At 45.8% G+C, this 11,834-nt stretch overlaps 1 long non-coding RNA gene across 1 annotated transcript; it reads right to left on the bottom strand.

Annotated features, from left to right (window-relative positions):
- Nucleotides 1-2,334: 2,334 nt before the first annotated feature.
- LOC125403166 (uncharacterized) lies at nucleotides 2,335-3,875 on the bottom strand. Its single transcript, XR_007232852.3, has 3 exons — nucleotides 3,553-3,875; nucleotides 3,362-3,464; nucleotides 2,335-2,499 (listed from the first exon to the last, which is right to left on the bottom strand). It is a non-coding gene; the product is annotated as an uncharacterized LOC125403166 (long non-coding RNA).
- Nucleotides 3,876-11,834: the final 7,959 nt, after the last annotated feature.

Below are 11,834 nucleotides of genomic sequence, written 5' to 3'. Positions count from 1 at the left end.
AATTTGCGGAGGCAAATGAAGAGCCCACATGAAATAAAAACATTCTGCCCCGTCTGAAAATGTGACAAACGAATGGCCGCAAGGAGATTGCGGCTGGAGATGGCAATAACTCAAGGCAGGGTGGATGGATGGGGTCCGGCGGTGTGAGGGGCACTAAAGGATGATTCCTTTGCAGCAAACAAAACAAAACAACAACAAAAAAATTAGAACAGAAAACCCAACCCTCCAAAACCCCCCAAACAAACAAAAAAAGGAGGTTCCACAGAGGACATTTCCACATGAGTCCTAATGCTTAGAGTCCAGCTGTGGGACTTAGGAGTCAGTAGCAGGGTCACAAGGAGCAAGAGAGTTTGCCGTCATTTCTAGAGGCTGCAAGTTCCAGAGAGATGAGCTGTATTCAGTCAGAGGGGTTCAGTGCAGCGGGCTGTGATGTGCACAGGTGATGCTCGCGGCCTCTGTGCTGCAGGGTGGCGAGGCTGTACCAGGGATGTGGCTCCTGTGGAACACAGGAGTGAAGGCTGTTTACTTCAGGGCTTTGATATAGTTCAGTTTTTGAAAAAGCTATCTTAGTTAATTAATTTTCTTCTATCACATGCTAAGCCTCTGAGCTATACCCTGGTCCAACCCAGGACTCTAAGCACTTTGAACCCCGGAAGGATGTGTCCAACTACCTGTATAAGGTGAATTATTAGTCAAACACTTGGAGACTGAGGTAGAAGAGTGAGTTTGAGGCTAGCCTGTGCTACAGAGAGAAATTAAGTAATTAAACTAAAAGAATCAAAGACTAACGTTTTCAAGTTAAAAATGACACACACATCATGGTTGGTAAGATGACTCAGCAGGTTAAGGGACTTGTGACCAAATCTGATAACCTGAGTTGGATCCCCAGGACCCATATGTCATCATTGTGTGTACGTGTGCGTGTGTGGTATGTGTGCGAGTATATGTAATGTGTATGTGATACGCGAGCATGCTGATGCATGTACCACAGTGTACATATGGTGGTTGTAGGACAACTTGTGGGAGACAATTCTCTCCTATCATACGGGTCCTGGGAAGTTAAGATTCTCTATGAGAGGGTGGTGCCTGCTTCTTTGCTCCTCTACCTCTATCTCCCCTTCACTTCCTTCTGTTACCCTTTTTACCCTTTCTTCTTTTCTGGTGGAGGCCTCAGGGGAGTCTGAAATCTCCATGGCATCTAGATCTTAATGGAGCATATTAGAAAAAATATTGACACATACCTATACAAACATTTTAAAGTATAAAATCTCAAAAGTGAAATGTCCATCATCCCATTTCCCGTGGGTAATGACTTTTTGTAGTTTGTTGTAGATTTTGCTTGTAAGACACAATAATAACCTGCAGTATTGCCTTTATAGGAGCAAACGTCCAAAACCTTCCTTTGCCCTCTATCATGTGACCTCTCCTGGGAAGAGATGCACAAAGAAGCACATCTCAGACGGCGCACCTGTGACAGGCCAAAGAAAAGGTTCTATCTGAGCCCAGCTTTGTAAACCACTGAGTTTACTGGGTTTACTTATGAGAGCGCAGGGACTCAAAGGGAGCTGTATCCCCGAGAATCCCCCTTCCACCCTTTTAGGCATGCCTGATGACTCACAAAAACTATACCCCTGGGTTCTCTGCCCAGCCTGCAGGCAGCTCCACCTGAGACTCCCTTCTCCCTCAGAGTGACTGTTCACAGCTTATATCGGAGCCCCAGGGAGGGGACTACGGATGCTTCTGGCTTCCTGAGCTTGTGAGCTTCCCCAGATTTGGGAGTCTTAGGTGTGCTCACTTCCATTCAGGAGGGAACACTTTTGTTCACAGGAAGGAGCCACACAGAACTTCCTGTATCCAACATGATCTGCTTTGCCTGCTTCCGAAGGCTGTGAGATGACATTTCTGGTCTGGGACCTGTAGGTCTCCTGTTGCCCTATTTAAAGGCTGTGGCTATTTGGTAGACCCTATGGGTGTATCTCTTCCCTCCCCGTTCCTCACTGTTGCACGCACACCTAAAAGCTCCTGTTTCTCCCGAATGCACACTCACATATATCCTGAAAAGGTTAAAGCTACAGCTTAAGGAAAAGAGGGATCAGGGAGTGGAGTGTGTGTGCTCTTACATGCACACCTACATGCAGAATCTTTATGGCTGTGTTCACATTCAGAGGCAACGGACTCTCTCTCTGTCTATGGATTACTTATGTATGGCTACGTATATTGCATGGGCTGTGAGAAATCTATGCAGGTGGAAAGGGCAAAGGCCGTGCTCCAAATGGAAAGCCTTGATAAATAAGCAAGAGTCTGGGGCACTCACAGCCGTGTTTTCAGCTGCGCTGGAGCCAGGCACACAGAGGATAACAGAAGTCCCGTGTGATGAGAGAAGGGGAGTGGTGGCGGGACTCTAGCGCTGAAAGCCGCAGGACAGCAACAGTGGAGGTAAGAAACGAGTCCTCAAACATGGCAGCATCCCATGAGCACGGGGATATGGGAAGAGAGATGCTAGAAAAGAAAGCATCGTTATTCCAAAATATGCTACGAGGGAGTCTGAACAGAGAGAGAAAATATGGGAAGGCCAAAGTCAGAAGAGCAGGGGTTGGTTTTTCTCTTGACCAGTGATTTTGGGAAATTACTAAGTGCAGAATATGGTGTCCATTGTCCTTTTCTGGGCACTGTCACAAGACTTTTTTTCTACTTGAGTGGAGAGAAAGCTTCACACTTTCCCTCTTTATATTGTCTTAGACCACTGTAAATGGGAGCTGACTGGCAACTGGGACCGTGTTTCCATCGTAGTTTGCGAGAGCTTTGCTCTGTATCTGGGCGCTGTTCGTGGGGGCGCTGTACGTGGGGGCGCTGTACGTGGGGGCGTTTTATGTGGAGGGCCTAGGGATCCTCCCACATGGACTCTCACATGTTAAATTTATTCCCAGCTTTGTGATGTTGGGGGATTCTGGAACCTTTAAGAGGTGGAGCCTCCTGGGAGATTTAGATTTCTCTAGAAGGGGATCATAGGGCACTAACTACTCTACTCTTTATTTCCTGTCTGCTGTGAAGTGAGCAGCTCCCTCCGCTACAAACCCTTGCTGTGATTTACTGCCGTAGGACCACAGCAACGGGTCCAGTCAGTCATGGACTGAAATGGTCAAAATGTTCAGCCCGTGTAAACCTTCCTTCATTTTAAGTTGATTTTCCCCGTTACAGTAATGGAAAGCTAAATGTCCGAGTGCTGGGGCTCAGAACGGCCGTGGTGGGTTTCCCAGCTGTTGTGCAGTGTCTTAAAGTAAACCACAGGCGGTGGTGTAAAGATACCCCCATCGTACTGTAAGAAATACTTGGTAGACAACAATGTAAATGCTGGACATACCTTATTTTAAAATTTCTTTACTGTCCTTTTGTTCTTGTTAACAGGTTTTCTGTAACACGATAATAGGTTTTTCCGCCGATGCATTAAGCCAGATCAAGCCTAACTGAAAAGGTAAAAGAACATGTTTATTTGAGCAAAGCAATTCCCTGGTGAGTTCTCCAGACCCTGGGATGGAGGCAGAAGTCACATACCTGTCGGAATTGTGCCCAAATAAGGTCAAAAGCTGAGCACTATCGCTGGGGGACTTGGGCGGCTGGCAACCTCAGGGGAGGAGCCAAGAATGCTGAACTGGACTTGTTGGCCTTTTCTTTCCTGGAGATTCACTGAAAGGGTGGGGTTTGGAGCGAGAGGAATGGGGCTTTCTGGACCAAGCAGGAGTGAGCTGGGCGTTCCAGCAGAACACTTGTTCCTTTCTAACAGTTTTCCTTGATGTTAGGGTTAACCAGTACCACAATGGTATCTATGGACTCTTCCTGCCGGCTTCTGGCTTTTAGCAGTTTCATCAGAGGCAGAAGCACATCTAACCACAGTGGTCTGACGGGCGGTTCTCTAATGCAAATGAGCCAATGACAGTAGCCCATTCCCTGGCTGCTGTGATTGGTCCATGAATGAACATGTCACTGAGGATTGTCCAATCAGTCTCCTCTTGTGTTTTTTTTTTTATAGCACAATTCAAGTTTATTCCATTTGTTTTTGCAGCATGAAACTTAAACATAGTATTAGTTAGCATTCGGATGTACATGAAATAGGGTACTTATTAAAAACCCAACTGTGTCAAAGGAAGGACATTGTGTAACCATGAACTCAGATATACAAAAAATGCACAGAGCACTTACTAGTCTAGAAGCAGCGGCACATGAAGAAAGGAGTAAGTGCAGCGTGTGGAAGCTCAGACAAGTAGCTTTCTAGTCATTTCTCCTTTCCCCAGTAAAAGAGCTTCGGTTTATGTGTACCTGATGTTTATGTGTACCTGATGATGTTTATGTGTACCTGATGTTTACGAGTACCTGATGTTTATGTGTACCTGATGTTTATGTGTACCCGATGTTTATGTGTACCTGAAGTTTATGTGTACCTGAAGTTTATGTGTACCTATTGTTTACGTGTACCCGATGTTTACGTGTACCCGATGTTTACGTGTACCCGATGTTTACGTGTCCCCGATGTTTACGTGTACCCGATGTTTACGTGTACATGTTTACGTGTCCCCGATGTTTACATGTCCCCGATGTTTACGTGTCCCTGATGTTTACGTGTCCCCGATGTTTACGTGTACATGTTTATGTGTACCCGATGTTTACGTGTCCCCGATGTTTACGTGTCCCCGATGTTTACGTGTCCCCGATGTTTACGTGTCCCCGATGTTTACGTGTCCCCGATGTTTACGTGTACCCGATGTTTACGTGTACCTGATGGTTTCCGAACTGCAGCTCAGCTGCTCTTTTCTTCTTGTAATATCGTATACTTGGTTGTGTAGAGAAGAAGCTGGTGAGAGCGCCCTCCTACATAAAAAAGCAATTGCAGCGTTTTGCATGCAAAATTTAAAAATTTAAATTGTCCTGATTCTATTTTGTAAATGGAGAAACAATCAATCTTTCTAAGCAGTATGGAGGAAGATTCTTGTGCTTTCTTAATATGGAGCTCAGGAAGAAAAACCAGGGTTCTTCCTCCAGGAATGAGGGATGTGAATGTATGAACCATCCTGTTTCAAGTGTCTGTGCTCTTCGGTGTGAAGGAAGGCCGAAGAGATGTGTAAACCTCCCCCCCCCCAACCCGGCATGGGTTTAAAACTTTCAGTTTGTCCCTTTTTAAAAGCCAGTCCTGGCCCCATTCACCTTTGCTAGTCCCAGTATTTGGGAACCTGAGCCAGGATCTCCCTGACTTCTTTGATCTGAGCTGCTTTGGGTTAAGTTGTCTGCAGGCAAGAAAATGCCAACTCCTAGAGAGTCCCACAAGCTAGTGTGTACATATGTCAAAGACTCTTGGTTTTATGTAATTGAGGCACAGCTGGGCCAAGGTGCAAGAGACCCGATAGCTCTAGCATCTGATTGTTTCTCTTTGGGAAGAAAGCTAAAACCTGCACTGGCCCAGGGAAGGCTGGAAGGGAAGGAGACAGGAGGTGGATAGCTCCATGGAGAAGGGTCCAGGGTAAAGACAAAGACCAGGACTCTCTCCTCCCTCATGTTCTATTCTCCTGCAGTGTCTACTTCCTAAGGGAGAACATTCTATGCTTCCTCCTGGGAGCAGGTGAGATTTTCCACAAGGAAACAGTTTGTTGTGAAGTTGCAGGAGAGGCTGTGACCAGAGCTGGTGGTGCTCTGGGCCATCTACTGATCATCACTAAGGCAGTATCCCAAGCTATCCAGGGACCGCCCCTGTGGAATGGGGCAGAAATGGTTGGCAGGGTGGGCTCTTCAAGTATTTTTATAGGTATCCAAAGTGCAGATTTAAAACCGTAGATCTGTCAAAACCACTTTGTGATCTGATAAAGAAAGTGCAGACAGCAGGTCATGGATTGGAGAGGTTTTTTTTTAATATTTATTTATTTATTATGTATACAATATTCTGTCTGTGTGTATGCCTGCAGGCCAGAAGAGGGCACCAGACCCCATTTCAGATGGTTGTGAGCCACCATGTGGTTGCTGGGAATTGAACTCAGGACTTTTGGAAGAGCAGGCAATGCTCTTAACCTCTGAGCCATCTCTCCAGCCCGGATTGGAGAGTTTTTGACCTTAAGTAAAAGCAGATCACAGTCTTTAGCACCCCTCCCCGTGTGTGTGTGTGTGTGTGTGTGTGTGTGTGTGTGTACATGCACACATGCGCTTGTGAGCACGTGTGTTTGTGTGCTGCAGCATGTGTGAAGAAGTCAGACGACAGCTTGCTGAGTCAGGTCTCTGCCGCCATGTTGCTCCCTCAGATGGAACTCAGCTCTCAGCATTGGCAGTAAGCATTTTTACCTGCTGAATCGCTGCTCCCTCAAAAAGCTCATCTTGATAGTGATTCGGAATGTCCTGTCTTTGCTCCTCAAGGCAAAACACAACCAACATCAGAAGAAAAGCTAAAATTTGGGATTCAAAGTGAATAGATGGTTCACAGACCTGCAGAAGGTGTTTGTAAATTAATTATGTGCCTGAGGGAGAACTAGTATTCAAAATATATAAAGATCTTTCTTAACTCATCAATAAAAAAGTCAAGTTACCGTACTGCAGTTCAGAGTACCGTACTGCAGTTCAGCTTAGCAGTTCAGAGCACTTCCTGCTCTTCCAGAGAACCCCAGTTCAGATCCTAGAGCCCACATCAGGTGGCTTACACCTGCCTGTAACTCCAGCTCTACAGAATGCAGTGCCCACTTCTGACCTCCATGAACCCCTGCACATGCTTGGTATACATACGTCCACATAAATAAAAATGCAATAAAATTAAAAAAAATCAAATTACTAGACAGATGATATAAACAAGAATGATCATGAATTCTGGGCCAGCCTGAGCTCCACAGTAAGTCCCAGTCTAGAAAAACAGACAAACAAAACCCTACTGGCCTAATTTTAAAATGCACAAGAAATTTTAAAATGTGAGTGAGATGGCCCGGTGAGTAAATGTGTCTGCAGCCAAGCCTGTTGGTCGGAGCTGGATCCCAGGGACCCACGTGGTGGAAACTGGAATTGGCTCTGAAGGGAATCCTCTGACCTCCCCGTGAGAACCGTGGCAGGAGTGGGCGTGCACTTGCTCACATGTGTACAGTAAACAAAAAGGAAAAATTAAAAAAAATATTTGAACAGATATTTTCCCAGGTAAGATGCCCAACAAACACACAGAAAGATGTCTTAAGTCAGGACAGTTGCTCGCTTAATGTCCCCCAGGATGGATGTCTGAGAAAGGCTGTAGCCTGTGATGGTGGTCGGTAGAGAAGCTGGAACTTTCGTTGGAGAGGAAATTGGAAACTATCAGTTCTTCATAAAGCTAAACACAAAGCGACATACGACCCAGCTTCCCACTTCTGGTTATCTGCTTAGAGTTAGGAACATGTACACGAGTTTTCATAGCTGAATTTTTTATAAACACCAAAATGTGGAAACAGCTATTCAGCAACAAGCTAGTAAAAGAAATGCGGTACGTCTATATTTTAGAATCTTAGTCAGCCATGAAGAGGAACACAGCACTGCTCTATATCACAGCGGGGATGTACCTAAACATTATGCTGTGTGGAAGAATCTCCACGGAAACCTTCTTACCTTGTGGACCATTAGGAGACCTGCACCCATCTGCGCCTTTCACTAGTAAGAACACATGAATAGCTTCTATAGAATCTGCAAGTGATGGGCACGAAAGAACACAGGTTCTTAAGAACCGTCAATTGTGTGATTGCTTTTATGTGTAGTGCCTAAAACGGCCAAATCCTGGGAGACAGAACATCAATGTGTCTGCCTAGGCTGGGAGAGCAGGCTTGTGACCAGCTGGTGTCCATGTCCCTCGCTTCAGCTCTCTCTGAGTCTGTGCTGGAGGAGGTCTGAAACCACAGGGACCATTTCTCACCCGTTGACAGTGTCCTCTGTAGCCCCCTAGCTTCCCCGCGTCACATCCATGCCCGCACGATAGTCCCCTTCCTTTGATTGATGTTCTTTGAGGTAGATCTTTGTTCCCATTGGGCCAGTTGTGGGTTGGACTGAGACCTCAGGGGCTGTTTCCCCTTGTGGTTTCTGTGAAACTTGACTCTAGGTCTCCAGAGATGAAAAACTGCCCAACACATAGGAGTCTTCTCTTTAATCTAAATCCTGGGTGGTTGGTGTGAGGTGGCCACCTGACCATCACAGAGCTCACCATGAATCATGGCACCTGCAAATGGAGGGGACAGTGCTCAGAGCTGTGGCAGTGGCTCAGTTGGCTCAGCTGTGGCATGTCAACGTGCCACGTGGTCAATGAAGAGATGGCTGTAAAACGTCCCTTTGCAACCCTGGAAAGAACGAGACGTTTATAGCGGTGGAGCGGGACGCTGGCTATCAAAGGATCAGTCACCGTGCCCCTTAAAAGACCAAGATTTAGGGATTTGTGATGGCTCTTTAGTTGCTTCTCCCAGTTCCTGAGGGACAAAGTTTGACAGATGGCCTTTCTTGTTGCTATAGCGCCCAGGTCAAATGTAAATTCCGTCTTCTTTCATTGGAAGGCAAGACAAAGCCAGTGGCCTTTTTAGTGCAGGAAGCAGCAAAAAGTTAGAAGGTAGCGCCGTATGACTGGCTGGGAGTCCTCGGGCGACATTCTCAATGCTTCACACTGTCATTCTCCATTTCATAGAAGAGGATGCTGGGACACAAGAGACCAAGTGGCTTCTCCCAGGTCACACGGGGAATGAGTGGGAGACCAGGACCCAGACCAAGCTAATCTTCATTGAAGGGCTGAGCTCATTGCATAAAGCACAGCTCTGCACTGAAGGACTTTAGAGATTTATTATTATTATTATTATTATTATTATTATTATTATTATTATTATTATGTATACAGTATTTGGCATGCATGTATGCCTGCAGGCCAGAAGAGGGCACCAGACCCCATTACAGATGGTTGTGAGCCACCATGTAGTTCCATGTGGTTGCCGGGAAATGAACTCAGGACCTTTGGAAGACCAGGCAATGCTCTTAACCTCTGAGCCATCTCTCCAGCCCCAGCTTTAGAGCTTTTAGTGTGGCCTCATGTACTGAACATCTGGGGGCTGGAGAGATGACTCAGTGAGTGGTTAAGAGCACTTGCTGTTCTTGCAATGGATCTGGGTTTAGTTCTCAGCCTCTGACGCTCTCTTCTGGCCTCCACAGGCACTGTATATACTTGGTATACATACAGACAGGCCAACACACACACACACACACACACACACACACACACACACACACACACGAAGGGGAGGAAGTAAAGTGAGGGGGGAAGAGAGAGAGCAAAGCATAGAGTCTAGAATCCGTTTCTGAAGCTGATTGTGTCCAGATGGAAGTACTCTCTTGGCAGAAGACACTGGTCATCCCCACCTGGCCAGTGGCTACCATTTTTTCTTCATGTGTACCCACCCTGTTTTTTCCTAGAGTCTTGCACCTTCCTATCCCATGCAGTTACAGTCTCTTGCCATCTCTTGGTAAGAACCAAACATTGGATCCAAGACAAACCTGCCGTAAGATCCCCACAAAATGCCAGTACTTGAATCCAAATCTCTCATACACAAACCACAGAAATTCCTGTCCCCTGTGTGCCACTATGTCTGCATCTCTGCAAATGTCTTGGTTGTATCTTTTCTGAGACTCAGCTATTGTATCAATTACCTGTTGTCATGGTAGTGGTGCAAAACAAACAGGACCAAACCTCCAGTGGCATCCAACCATACGAAAAGCTGCCTGTGTGCCAGGGGTCTGGTGGTGCTTGGCTCTGCTGGTGCTACTTGGGCTTGTCCAAGTGGCCAACGGTTGATAGCTGTACACTGGCTGTGCTCCAATCTGCAGGATGATAACCCAGGTACGTCTCTCCTGACAACTTCAGAAACAAAATGGAGAAAGCCCAAGGTATAAGCAAATTTCAATAACAAATAAAACGATAGCTTTTCTCTTAAACTTATTTTGAGATATTAAATTCTAAGTAACAGAGCAAGAGACCATTATTCTGTCTGGTTCCTGCAAGGAGGACAGCGTATAAAACTATAGTGTGTTGTTACAACTAAGATATCGACATGGATAGGATTTAGGGATTGTTTTGGTGACTTCTGTGTTGCTGTCATAAGATGCCAGGGAGAAAGAACTTAAGGAAAGTTCATGGTGTCAGGTTGCAATTCATCATATCAGGGAAATAAGACAGGCTTTGGTCTTGTTTGGCAGGAGCATGGGCCAGAGGGTGGCCCCATGGCGGTAGACGAGTAAGCTGAGCATCCAGCAGTTAACTAGGGACTGACTATATCCTTCGAAGGCCTAACCGAACGACTTTTGCCAGCAAGGCCCAACTGCCGACATAACCCGCAGCCTCCCAAAGCAGTATCACCACCCGGGGAGCAAATGTTCTAAACATGCGTCTGTGGGTGATTGTTCTAGCTAGCTTTCTGTTGCTGTTATGAACACCATGATCAAAAGCCACTTGGGGAGGAAAGGGTTGATTTCACCTGGAAACTTACAGTCCACCATCGAGGGAAGCAGAAACTGTGGGGGAGCCCTGCTTACTGACTTGCTCTCCATGGCTTGCTCGGCTTGCTTTCTTATACACCCCAGAACCACCTGCCCAGGGTGGCCCCATCCCCAGGAATCTGGGCTTGCCCACGTCAATCATCAGCCAAGAAAGTGTCCCACAGACTTGCGATGGAGACAGTTTCTCAGTCGATGTTACCTTTGCTCAGATGATGAGAGCTTGTGTCGAGTTGACCAATCAGCGCACGGGCGTTCAGAGTTTAACTCTAACACTGGTCTAATTCAGACTGTTCCATTTGACATGTATTCAGGCCTGTCATGTGTTTAGTCTATAATTTTGTCATTCCAAGAATGTTACAGCTGGGTGGTGGTGGCTCATGCCTTTAATCGCAAACACTTGGGAGGCAGAGGCAGGTGGATCTCTGTGAGTCCAAGGCCAGCCTGGTCTACACAGTGAGCTCCAGGACAACCAGGCAGCCAGGGCGATTACACAGAGAGACCCGGTCTCAAACAAACAAACAAAAACAAAAAACAAAAACCCGAAACAAACAAATAAAAAAAAAAGAATGTTACAAACAAGGAATCATACAACATGTTATTTTCTGAGATTGGCTTATTCCCTGACTGTTCATCCAAATTGCAAATCTTATCACCAGCTTCCCCTTTTAATCATCAAGTAACACTTCTCAGCATGCCTTTCTACATTCTTTGACTTAAAAATATACGGATTATTTCCCGTTTGAGAATGTTACAAGTAATAACTACTTTTGTTGCGTTCATGATTTTGTGTGGCTATAAATGGTCTTTTATTGGAACAGATGCCCAGGAGTGTGCTGCTGGGTTGTATGGGAGCTGCTTGTATTCCTGCTTGCAGTGGATGAATGGTCTAGTTTTCATCTGGCCAGCATTTAGTTGTCACTATGCTTTATTGCCATAGTTTTCTATTATGTTGTCCCGATGACTGGTCACATGGACAATCTTCAAATGTTCTTTTGCAGCAAATAGACATTCCTTTTCGTGATTTGTCCATCTTTTTACATTAATATTTTCTGCAGTGCTGGGGATTAAATCCAGGATTTAGAGTATATTATACAAGTGCTTGTTTACTGAGCTATATCCCAAGTCTGTGACCACTTTTTTTTTTTTTTTGAGACAGGGACTCATCCTATACCTCTGGCTGTCCTGGAAGTCTCTATGTAGTCCAGGCTGTTCTTGAACTCACAGAGTTCCACCTGCCTCTGCCTCCTGAGTGCTGAGATTAAAGGCACACACCCAGCTCATGCTCAGTTTTTTAATCAAACCTTTGTTTTAGTCTTCTGGCTTAAGAG

Source organism: Myodes glareolus, chromosome 3 (assembly GCF_982192425.1).
Source record: "Myodes glareolus chromosome 3, mMyoGla1.1, whole genome shotgun sequence".
Classification (NCBI taxonomy): Eukaryota; Metazoa; Chordata; class Mammalia; order Rodentia; family Cricetidae; genus Myodes; species Myodes glareolus.
Note: the sequence above shows the minus strand (reverse complement) of the source record. Positions and strands in the feature narration are given on the sequence as shown.